Source organism: Schistocerca serialis, chromosome 2, assembly GCF_023864345.2.
Source record: "Schistocerca serialis cubense isolate TAMUIC-IGC-003099 chromosome 2, iqSchSeri2.2, whole genome shotgun sequence".
In the NCBI taxonomy this organism is placed as follows: domain Eukaryota; kingdom Metazoa; phylum Arthropoda; class Insecta; order Orthoptera; family Acrididae; genus Schistocerca; species Schistocerca serialis.
In genome coordinates this window covers 38,428,558-38,441,248 of record NC_064639.1, presented here as the reverse complement: position 1 = coordinate 38,441,248, position 12,691 = coordinate 38,428,558, and positions in this window count along the sequence as shown.

The window sequence follows — 12,691 nt, the reverse complement described above, 5'->3', positions numbered from 1 at the left end:
AATTATGGAAGATATTAACGTTGCTGTGAGTGAAAGCAGTATGCATTCTGAAAATGTCACAGTGCAACAAGATGTGTGACTATTAACGAATGATCACGAACTAAATAGCTCGATCTTCAGCCGACCTCCTATTCCCTCCAACATGAGCTTTTAGCGGACCCGATGTGAAACAAATGTTGCGAAAAATGTTAACCAACGTTATGACCATCCAAATGACGATTTCCAAGAATGAAATAAAAAGTGAAATGAGTACAAAAATGTCGACTCTTAGAAGTGGCATGTCCACTCTGTCCACTACAGGTGATATACCCACTCCTAGTACAAAAAAGTGAGTTCTTGAAACCAATATGACTACTAAACTGATATGATCCCGCTCAAAGATGAAATGTAAAGCCAGTGAAATCTCTGCAGTGGCTGAAATGACCACGGAGTTTGAAGAAGCAACACGATACATCTCAGCACAAAATTCAAATGTATGTAAACAGATACGAAACTCCACATATATGATTTCTCTACCCTAATATTTGACAGGGTATAACTGATAGATGACTGCAATTATCTAGAAAATTTTGAAAATTTTTTTTTGTCCCGGGATTTGTACACGACGACTTGTTCTGTGAAATAAAAATGTTGACACTATAGCCATATCGAAACGAAATGCAAGTGAAGGACTGTCACAAGTTAAATTTGTCAGAGGTATGAATAATGTAATTGCCTTGGAAAAATTAAAAGAATTTACATAAATGGCTGTACTATGTCACGTTACTAATGAACACAATGCAACAGGAATTCAAGTTTGATACATTCAGTACAAGTCCTCATTTACGTCCATTTGACTACATGTATACAAATTTCAATAATGTTTTAGCAAACAGGAAAGAACACTTTGAAATCAAGTACCACAGTAGTTTGACATACAGGAATGTATCTTTTCACAACCAGCCATACAGTCTGGGAGCCGTGTATGCCTTTACAACAATTTGATGCACTAACAACTTTGTACTTAACATCAACGAGTTTAGCAAAACGCATGACGCAAAGTATAACAAGTCACCGTCTTATCACCTATACTATTATCCAATGGCAGTGAAAAAAAATGTCACACATTTTCATGTAGTGCGGCATTTTATTTAAACACAAACAGATAAATACTCTGGTGAGAAACGCTGTTCAAAAAGTTTTATTGCTAAATGATTTTTCAGTCATACAGAAACTTATTCATGGGTGTATGACTGCAAAAAAAGAAAGAAACAACTGCCAATATTAGCCAGACTGTCACTCACATTATGATGACTTTGCAGTGTCATAGGTAACATACAAAAAAAAGAAATCAGACACACACCAAAAGATACGCCATGCTACATTCTGAAGTGCAGCAGACAATGTAACCTGTCTACCACTAGTAACAAATAAATGTCATTAAATGGGCACATTATGAAACATTATACATTTTAACTGGTATCATAGAGGGGGCCGTAGTTCGTCACAAGTTAGTTACAAGAACCATAATGAACCAGGCAGTAATCAGACAGATCCTATCTGCTTATTAAGGTATAACGAAAACATGGATATTCGCCATGAGCTAGCAGAAGAAAATACGAAACATTGCGGCACTAAGTATAAAGTGATACTGGTCATATCTCAAGCTGTTGTGTTATAGATATGGGAACAAAAATATGTGCTGTATCATACAACTTGTATAAGACGATGAGGAAATTAGGTCCTATTAAATATTTTGCTGTCGAGAAATGCCGAATTATGAGTGCAGTTGGAATCAAGTCACATGGGGCTAGGATGCAGAATTTTGTGAGAACTGAGCTGGGTTCCTAATCAATTCATCAAACAGTTACAGACTTCCTGATGAGTGTAGATTTTCTGAGAGGGAAACTGATTTCTCTGTAGGAAGAAGCTTCTTGACGTTCAATAACATTGCTATTTAAGTAATTCCGGACAGACAAAAGTTAAAACATAGCAAACAGTGGACACAGAGCTATTGTATACAATTCTTATTCAATGATGACAGTCATAATGTCAGTCATTCCGTAAAAAAAGATGAAATATTGGATCTAAAGGAACTCGTAGGCAGTAAAGTGATTGAATCTAGTGTAATTACAAAGGAACAAGGTAAGTTATATGATTCGCTATTACATAATTTACAGTTACTTACATGAAAATCAGTTGTCATTAAAACCTGTCTTTACAATATGGAAGTTCAACCCCATGATGTATTTTGCCACAATACATGTATGATTCCCTGGTCAACCTGAGTAGCAGTGAGAATGGAACATTACTGAACCGACTGCATCGCCATATTGTAGTCCGTTGTTAGTGATAACCAAGCCCAATGGACGTATTCATCTCATGTTAGAACCACAAGCCATAAATAAAATAGCTGTACCTGTATGCACAAGACAAGAAAGCTTTGATGAACAGTTAAAGACATTCCACAGTGTCAGATGCCTTGCAAGTATCGATTTAAGAAGTTCATACTGGCAGGTTACATTAACACCAGAATCAAGATAGAAAATGGCATTTGTTTTTTGTGGTAGAAGTTACCAGTTTTGCCTGCTATCTCTTGGACTTAACGTTAGTTCTGAAGTATCCATTACAGATTTAGACATAGTACTAGATCCAGAACTATTAGAAAGTGTAACGCTGTATATTGATGACATAGCAACAGATACTTGGGAAGAACACTTACAAATTCTAAAACGAACACTAGAAAAGTTTTCATAGGCAGGTGTAACGGAAAATTTTAAAAAATCTAAGACTGAAAGTGAAGAGATCAAATTTATAGGATACATAGTACCATCACAAGGAATATGGCCAAATCCTGATAAAAGTAGCATAAGCAAGCATTTCCCATATTCAGATACCAAGTAGCAGGTAAAGTCATTCCTTCGACTCAGTTCATTCTTCTGATATTTCGTTCCACACTAATTATAAAATAGCACAGCATTGCTAGGTTGATTTAAGAAGAACGCTTTCTCGCTTTGTACAGAAGAATGCACTAATGATTAATGCAGTTAGAGAAGCATTAGTTAATGCTGATACCTTGTGTCATCAGCTCGTGGTCGTGCGGTAGCGTTCTCGCTTCCCGCGCCTGGATTCCCGGGTTCGATTCCCGGCGGGGTCTGGGATTTTTCTCTGCCTCATGATGGCTGGGTGTTGTGTGATGTCCTTAGGTTAGTTAGGTTTAAGTAGTTCTACGTTCTAGGGGACTGATGACCATAGTGCTCAGAGCCATTTGAACCCATTTGAACCTTGTGTCATCCTCACATGAGCAAAGATTTTTGGGTCGCTTCAGATGCTTCAGACACAGGTTTTGGCTGGTGTCTGTTTAAGTTGATCAAGATCAGGGTAACTATGACGTGAAATTGAACAGCTTTGGAAGTAGAACACTCACTGGATTCGGGCGTTCTTATTCAGTGACAAGAACACTAACAACCGAGTGGGCATCAAAATGTTCAGTTACTATATTTATGGCAAAAACTTAAAAATGTATACTGATCATCAAGCTTTGTGTCCTTTGATGTCGTGGAAATTATTACACACTTGCTTACCGTGTTGGGTATTGGCCTTATAACAATATTCATTTGAAGTAATTAACACAGCAGGAAAACAAAACAGTGTAGCTGACACATCACCCACACTGCAGCAAGGTCTTACTGGAAATGCAGAAGCACTAGATCAAGTATCAGACCATCTCATATTATTCATGAAATACAAACGTTACACCCAATGCCACACTGATATGTGCAGAAACTTTAAAGAACTACAGGAAGAAGCTCCACATCGTCACACAGTCAGAACACAGTTAAAAAAGAATGACGCAGACAGTTTGAAACAGAATTATATTTCAAACAATGACGTATTGTTCAACAAGAGACATCCTAATACAGAAACTTTGTGTATATGTATTCCATCTGAAAAGTGTGGATAAACTTATTTGGATTACAAATTATACTTGAGGGCATTACGGTACCTCAAGTAAGATTGTATTACACTTTTTTTTGCATAGTGAACCACTTTAAATTGTAGCTCTTGAGCCGACCGCTCGTGGGGATATGGAACATTTTATTGCACTATATCACATTTTTTAGAACGCTGTAAAGCTATATGCTGCACAGTCTGCTACAGATGCAGTAATAATCAAAATAATCTCAGATGATTACATTCCCCACAGTAGGAAAGTCCAAGTCACTGCTCATGGCAATACATCTTACTTCACTGGCTACAAAATGAGACAATTTTTGTAAGACAATGGCATACAAATAATTTTAGTATCACACTTTTACACGAAAGCAAATCCTTGCGAACGTGTGTTTCTCAAATTGAACAGGTTCATACACACTTACACCTATAATGTTACACATATAATCAACACACATGGTGAGTGCAGTCTGTAGATTTGTTTGAGCTGGTAGTAAACCACCTTCCTATTTATGACACGCGGTACACTCCTGCAGATTTGATGTTGCATGTCAGAGAAGGTAACAAGTGGGTAGATCCTCCTCCGAAATTTCCAAGACAAGCATAACTCTACAAAGAAAAAGGTAATATCCGTTTCAATCGCACTCATTCGTCAGGAACATCTTAGAAAATCAAATTATGACAATCTCAGAAACACGCAACACTATAAAACAGTAAATTTCGTTTTACTCAGAACTCACCGCATATCTACACAGCTTAAATGAAAAAACAGCGTGATGGCACTACTTTATTAAGGATCATATGTCATCCCATGCACCCTAAAACCAATAAAATTTAAGGTTTATACCCACATAAGGATTTGAGGAAATTTCAATGTACGCAAAAACAGTAAACAAAGACAACGAAAGGTAAGCACCAGCTACGAGAATATTCGTTGTACTGACTACCGAATGAATTGAAAAAATGCGAAGCATCACTTATCCGGATTTCGGTTTAAAATAACACTGGTTTTGCAACACGTTTGTGTATCAGTGGTACAAGATCTACACTACCTGGAATTGTATTTATCTGTTTGTATACATATGACCTGCATTGATTCGAAGAAGGTGTGCTGCATTAGCAGCTTCCATTTATCTACGATTTTCTATGTTTGTTATAATGTCAATTGTTCTCATTTGTATAGGTATAAGATTGTCTTCTCTGTGTGTGAACATTTATCGTAGACTTACATGTTGCTAAATGCTTTGTATACTGAACGAAATTTAATCCATGACAGGTACCTTGCGAAGAATGTAAAGATTGGACACGAACAGCTAGAGAATGAGGAAATTATAAAATGCCGAGAATAACGCCCTAAGACATGAAAGGGTTTGTACAGATACACTGAGCTGTGTGTCATGTGTCATCGGAACACCACATGATCACATGCATGTACATAATTTACTAGTGAATACACAAAGTAAACACCATTAGTACACGTCCACAAACACAGCTAAGCAACATGGATGGTAGTATATTGCTGACAAGAAACTTGTAATTAGATGTTCTTTCGTCTGCCCTTTTTTGATTAGTATTGTTTGTTTTGTAACTGAATCGTTTTTAGGAGTAAGTACTTCACTCTTTTGCACTTATGAGCTTCACATGGAGAAGTTTTGTAGTGACTTTTCTCTAATCAGAGTTTTACGTGTATGTAACATTATTGGGAATAATAATGTCATGATATGAATTCTAAACCCAGATTTTAAATCATATTTTGTAAACCTAAAGACTGTTAAAATGAACTTTTTAAAAGCACATGACTGATAATCAGAATAATGCTAGTAAATATAATGACTTGGACAAAAATTTGTAAATATAAAAGCCAGTAGTAGATAATAAACTACGTACAAAGATAGCTAGAGTTTTTTATGATGAAAACAAACTAGTTATCTGCATCTGATAAACAATGATCGCTCATGTGTTGGAAAAGAAAAATTAGTGCATCTTGTATAATTATGATCTCTGGTGCGGTACAAAATGAGCATTAGGACAAGTAAACAGCATTATGAGGTGTACCCTTACCTAGGGAACGAACTAAAGCCGCTTCCTTCCAGGTGGTGTGCAACACCAATCCTCTCTGAGAACACTTCATATCACGTAAACATGGTGCGCCGTATCCAGCTGTCGCGTCTGAACTAAGCCGCAGTGTGTCAGCAGCAAAATGTAATTTTCGCTGGACTTCTGTGCAGTTACATTATTGACAAATTAAGATGTACACGTTAATACGTTACAAGAAAACAAAACTTATTGATACATAATTTTCATGTGCTGTCATTAACTTTTCACCTCTGTAGATAAGCAATCTATTACTGAGAGAACGAAATTCCAGCTTTGTCTAATTTATGTAAAATCATTTTATTCATGAACAATGTACATGTCTTTCCCATTGACAGAATACGATAAAACTGTGGATAGTTGTGTATTATAACCTTATGCTGTTATCTGGCATCGGCCTTGCCGCAGTTGTAACAACAGTTCCCCTCCGATCACCGAAGTTTTGCGCCGTCACGCTTGGCTAGCACTGGGATGGGTGGCCGTCCGGGTCTACCGAGCGGTGTTGGCGAAGAGAGTGCAGCCAGCGCCTTTCGAGGCCAACTGATGAGCTACCTGACAGGGAACTAGCATCTCTGGTCACGAGAACTGACAACGGCCTGGAGAGTGGTGTACTTGAAGTGAAACAAGCGCTGTATCGTGTGTAAGATACAGAGGCGAGCGTGTGTGCCGAGACTTACCCCGGTCCACTGCTAGTAGTGCCACTGCACCATAATTAAGTGGAAATGAAGTCCCATGCTTCTTGACAGATCGTAGGGGAACGATGCGGGAGACCCGCACCGCCGATTAGGCAAGGTCCTGATGGAGATGCTTTGCCGTTCCCTTCCTCCGACCGTGATGGGGATGAATGATGATGATGAAGACGACACAAAAACACCCAGTCATCTCGGGGCAGGTAAAAATCCCTGACCCCACCGGGAATAAAACCTAGGACCCCGTGCCTGGGAGCGGGAATGCTACCGCGAGACCACGAGCGGCGGACCATAATTAAGTGTAAAACTAAAAGTCAAAGTTTCATATTCAAACTTTGTCAACATGTACTTTAATGTAACAATGTTTTAAATATTAAGTCTTAAGGTAATTAAGTCGATAGTTTTCACTAAAATACAGTTTTAAGAAAAAAATAAGTGGCGCTAAATAATATAGCTAGAAAGCCACAATTTGGTCAGAATGTTCCTATGGAGGCCATAAATAACTGGTGCAAGTTTCAAAATTATAGGATAAAACTTACAGCCAGAATCCATATCTTTAGCAAAAATGGAAAGCGCTAAATATTAGACTTTGAAACGTAAAAATTTCTATGGTGCTTCAGGTCAAACTAGTAATATTAAGTAAGAGACCACGTTAAGCTAACTCTTACGGTTATTGAGTAATTAAATGAAAACCAAATTTGTGACTAAAATATACCCATTTGTAGTAGATTAAGTACCTGTAATTTTAATAGTAGAAAATTTTGGTTACAGCACATGATAAAACCGACTAAATAATAGAGCCATAACAAATTTAAGAAACATAGTATTAATAACAGCCAATAGAAGTTATACTGAAGTTATAGTTCAGAGGTAACGATCTACCGTTAGTTCCACTATAAGAATTGTAGAAGGCAAAGTTTTTATTCAAGCGAGTTGAAACTTTTTATGTGATCTCAAACAACTTACCAGAATGCAGGTAAAAATTAAGAAGATTCTAAATTAATTCACGTCTTTGTCGTGTAAGATTATGTGTCCGAGAAAGCGGTCATTTAGAGGTTGCTGCCGTGTGCGTAAAGCATATGACAGCAGACGTTCCCTTGGGCGTCTTCTGCGGCACGCATATACACTCCTGGAAATGGAAAAAAGAACACATTGACACCGGTGTGTCAGACCCACCATACTTGCTCCGGACACTGCGAGAGGGCTGTACAAGCAATGATCACACGCACGGCACAGCGGACACACCAGGAACCGCGGTGTTGGCCGTCGAATGGCGCTAGCTGCGCAGCATTTGTGCACCGCCGCCGTCAGTGTCAGCCAGTTTGCCGTGGCATACGGATCTCCATCGCAGTCTTTAACACTGGTAGCATGCCGCGACAGCGTGGACGTGAACCGTATGTGCAGTTGACGGACTTTGAGCGAGGGTGTATACTGAGCATGCGGGAAGCCGGGTGGACGTACCGCCGAATTGCTCAACACGTGGGGCGTGAGGTCTCCACAGTACATCGATGTTGTCGCCAGTGGTCGGCGGAAGGTGCACGTGCCCGTCGACCAGGGACCGGACCGCAGCGACGCACGGATGCACGCCAAGACCGTAGGATCCTACGCAGTGCCGTAGGGGACCGCACCGCCACTTCCCAGCAAATTAGGGACACTGTTGCTCCTGGGGTATCGGCGAGGACCATTCGCTACCGTCTCCATGAAGCTGGGCTACGGTCCCGCATACCGTTAGGCCGTCTTCCGCTCACGCCCCAACATCGTGCAGCCCGCCTCCAGTGGTGTCGCGACAGGCGTGAATGGAGGGACGAATGGAGACGTGTCGTCTTCAGCGATGAGAGTCGCTTCTGCCTTGGTGCCAATGATGATCGTATGCGTGTTTGGCGCCGTGCAGGTGAGCGCCACAATCAGGACTGCATACGACCGAGGCACACAGGGCCAATACCCGGCATCATGGTGTGGGGAGCGATCTCCTACACTGACCGTACACCACTGGTGATCGTCGAGGGGACACTGAATAGTGCACGGTACATCCAAACCGTCATCGAACCCATCGTTCTACCATTCCTAGACCGGCAAGGGAACTTGCTGTTCCAACAGGACAATGCACGTCCGCATGTATCCCGTGCCACCCAACGTGGTCTAGAAGGTGTAAGTCAACTACCCTGGCCAGCAAGATCTCCGGATCTGTCCCCCATTGAGCATGTTTGGGACTGGATGAAGCGTCGTCTCACGCGGTCTGCACGTCCAGCACGAACGCTGGTCCAACTGAGGCGCCAGGTGGAAATGGCATGGCAAGCCGTTCCACAGGACTACATACAGCATCTCTACGATCGTCTCCATGGGAGAATAGCAGCCTGCATTGCTGCGAAAGGTGGATATACACTGTACTAGTGCCGACATTGGGCATGCTCTGTTGCCTGTGTCTACGTGCCTGTGGTTCTGTCAGTGTGATCATGTGATGTATCTGACCCCAGGAATGTGTCAATAATGTTTCCCCTTCCTGGGACAATGAATTCACGGTGTTCTTATTTCAATTTCCAGGAGTGTAAATACAGCCCGAAGGCAGGGAGAAGGTTAACTTCGCACTCAGCCACTGTAAGATCTGCGTCTAATAAACATCGGATTGCGCTCTACCTCAGACGACGTCTGAGACGGAATGTAACAAAACGCGTATGTTATGTAATAACTCGTAGTGAACTAGCAAGGACTCTACACCGTCCTGGAGCGCTTAGATTTCGCTAAAGTAACTGTTAGTGTGCCGTGCGCGATAATTACAAATTCGAGTGGCAAATGGTGACTATTATTTCCACTTTTCTGGCGAGCATTTATTTCTAACATTTATTTGAGTATTAGTAGCCAGAGCGACAGGAAATTTGGTAGGAACGTACTGTACACGTTGCCTCTGAACTGATGAAAGTGCTGTTTATGATATAAAGATTTACTGTCAATTGAACATAGTGACTTTCAAAGTACTGTGCGAGAGATATATTACAAAATATATGTATGAACTAGAATTTTATACTTTCATTTATAAACATAGTCCTGATCCCGCTAAGTAGAAAGAGAAAAGAAACATTTCTTTCAGTGGACTGGACCAGAATGTGGCCATGCAGACTGGAAACTGTGGTCCGTATGTTCTCCATAGCTTTCTGGCTGACCGCAAAAATTGTTCCCAGTGTCGTGTGAGAAAGACGGTGTACTATACAACAATCATCAACCAATTATACCCGCCGCCCCAGGTACTGTCCACATTCCCCTCCGTATCAGCAGTCTGTAGCCATTGACGCCTATCAGCTGAGGATGACAGAGCGGTCGGTCGTTACCAGTCGGCCTGTTTATACGAAATTACCTATTATGAAGAAATAAATCCTAGACATTCATCTAATGTATATGTATTTTCCATGTTCAGTAAAAACAGAACACGCTGAACGACTAGAGATAGGACTTTCATAATCACGGGACAAGTACGTCAGTATGTTCTGCAGAAATGATTGCGATTTCAATCTCCTCGGTTCAGCATCTGACCTGTTGCCTAGTAGGCACAGGGTCCACAATGGATCCTAGCTTGTTCTATGAGTGATGGTATCAACGTGTGTAAGGCGTGCATAGCAATCCTGTGGTACAGCCATCCATGTGGCATTCACCTGCTTCCAGAGTTCATCCGTAGTGGTTGGGTTGGCACCGGGTCACAGTGCTGCACCCACCATTTCACCATATCCCACACATTTTCGATTGGCGGCACATCTGGTGATATGGCGGACGAGGCCAATAGTCTGACATGCTGTGACACCAAGAAGGCACGTGTTCATTGCACTGTCGTGCTGAAAATGGCTTCTGGGCTGTTGTGCGGAAGGGGTATGGCTATAGGTCACAGGATGTCATTCGTGTAGGTCGTGCTGTCACAGTGTCCTGGACACGTACCAACTGTGATTTGCTGTCATACCCAATAGCACCTCACACCATAAAGCCTTCCGTTGGCCCTGCATGTCTCGTGTGAATGTCACTGTGATGCCGTTCCCCATGTCTACGGCGAATCAAAATGCGGCCATCATTTTCAAACAACCCCTATTCGTCCGAAAACACTATTTGGTTCCGTTATTGTCCCAAGTGACATCGTTCCATACACGATTGCCGTCTAGCATGGTTCTGTATGTTCGTCAGAGGTAGGCGGAGAAGTGGACGACGCACATGTACCCCATGCCGTTACAAACGGCGACAGACTGTCACCTCTGATAGTGTACGGTGTGTTCCACTGTTGCGCCACAGCCGAGGAGGACGCACATCTGTCCCGCAATGCCAGTCGGATGACGTGTCGATTATCTGAGGGGATGGTCTGGTTGGTGCGACCTGGGCCATCTCATCGTATTCTACTGCCTTCCGTGAACCATTCTGCACCCACCATTGAACTGCTGAAATACTTCGTCCCACACGAGCAGCATTGAATGTGTTTCAGAGCAAACGGTAGTCCAACGCTGTGTTCCAGAAATGTGCATTAGGACTTTTGGTCTTCAGTAAAATCTAGCATTTTCCGAAAGCTGACATCCCACCGCGCTAATGTGAGACAACGGAAGACATTCTTATATTATTCCTGAACCACGGACGGTTCGTTAGAAGTAAGGTGGACTTGTCAGAATCTATGTACAACACTGGGAATAGTTGCCGTACCAGTATTAAGCGACAATTCTGTGATTGTATGAAAACAGGGCACAGTTGCCTATATTGTGCCGCCTTCTAATTCGTAACATTGCCATAACATTCATCCATGTTGTTCTATCTGACATTTAGTGACGTCAGCTTGAACCTCAGATTGTCAGCTATGTCTGTTGAGGAGCAGGTCCTCTGAAAGCAGCGTTCATTCTATTGTAGGTTTCATTCAACCTCTTGAGTAACTGGCGAAGAGAAATTGTTATAAGGTATGTTGTTGTTGTTGTGGTATTCAGTCCTGAGACTGGTTTGATGCAGTTCTCCATGCTACTCTATCCTGTGCAAGCTTCTTCATCTCCCAGTACCTACTGCAACCTACATCCTTCTGAATCTGCTTAGTGTATTGATCTCTTGGTCTCCCTCTACGATTTTTACCCTCCACGCTGCCCTCCAATGCTAAATTTGTGATCCCTTGATGCCTCAAAACATGTCCTACCAACCGATCCCTCCATCTAGTCAAGTTGTGCCACAAACTTCTCTTCTCCCCAATCCTATTCAATACCTCCTCATTAGTTACGTGATGTACCCACCTTATCTTCAGCATTCTTCTGTAGCACCACATTTCGAAAGCTTCTATTCTCTTCTTGTCCAAACTATTTATCGTCCATGTTTCACTTCCATACATGGCTACACTCCATACGAATACTTTCAGAAATGACGTCCTGACACTTAAATCAATACTGGATGTTAACAAATTTCTCTTCTTCAGAAACGCTTTCCTTGCCATTGCCAGCCTACATTTTATATCCTCTCTACTTCGACCATCATCAGTTATTTTGCTCCCCAAATAGCAAAACTCCTTTACTACTTTAAGTGCCTCATTTCCTAATCTAATTCCCTCAGCATCGCCCAACTTAATTTGACTACATTTCATTATCCTCGTTTTGCTTTTGTTGATGTTCATCTTATATCCTCCTTTCAAGACACTGTCCATTCCGTTCAACTGCTCCTCCAAATCCTTTGCTGTCTCTGACAGAATTACAATGTCATCGGCGAACCTCAAAGTTTTTACTTCTTCTCCATGAATTTTAATACCTACTCCGAATTTTTCTTTTGTTTCCTTTACTGCTTGCTCAATATACAGATGGAATAACATCGGGGAGAGGCTACAACCCTGTCTCACTCCTTTCCCAACCACTGCTTCCCTTTCATGCCCCTCGACTCTGTTATAAGACAAGTGACAACATAATGCTTTATTTATGGGGGGATATACATCAAATGATACTAGTTTTCAGACAGTCAAGAACCTTTATTCGTTGCGGTTCGTTTGT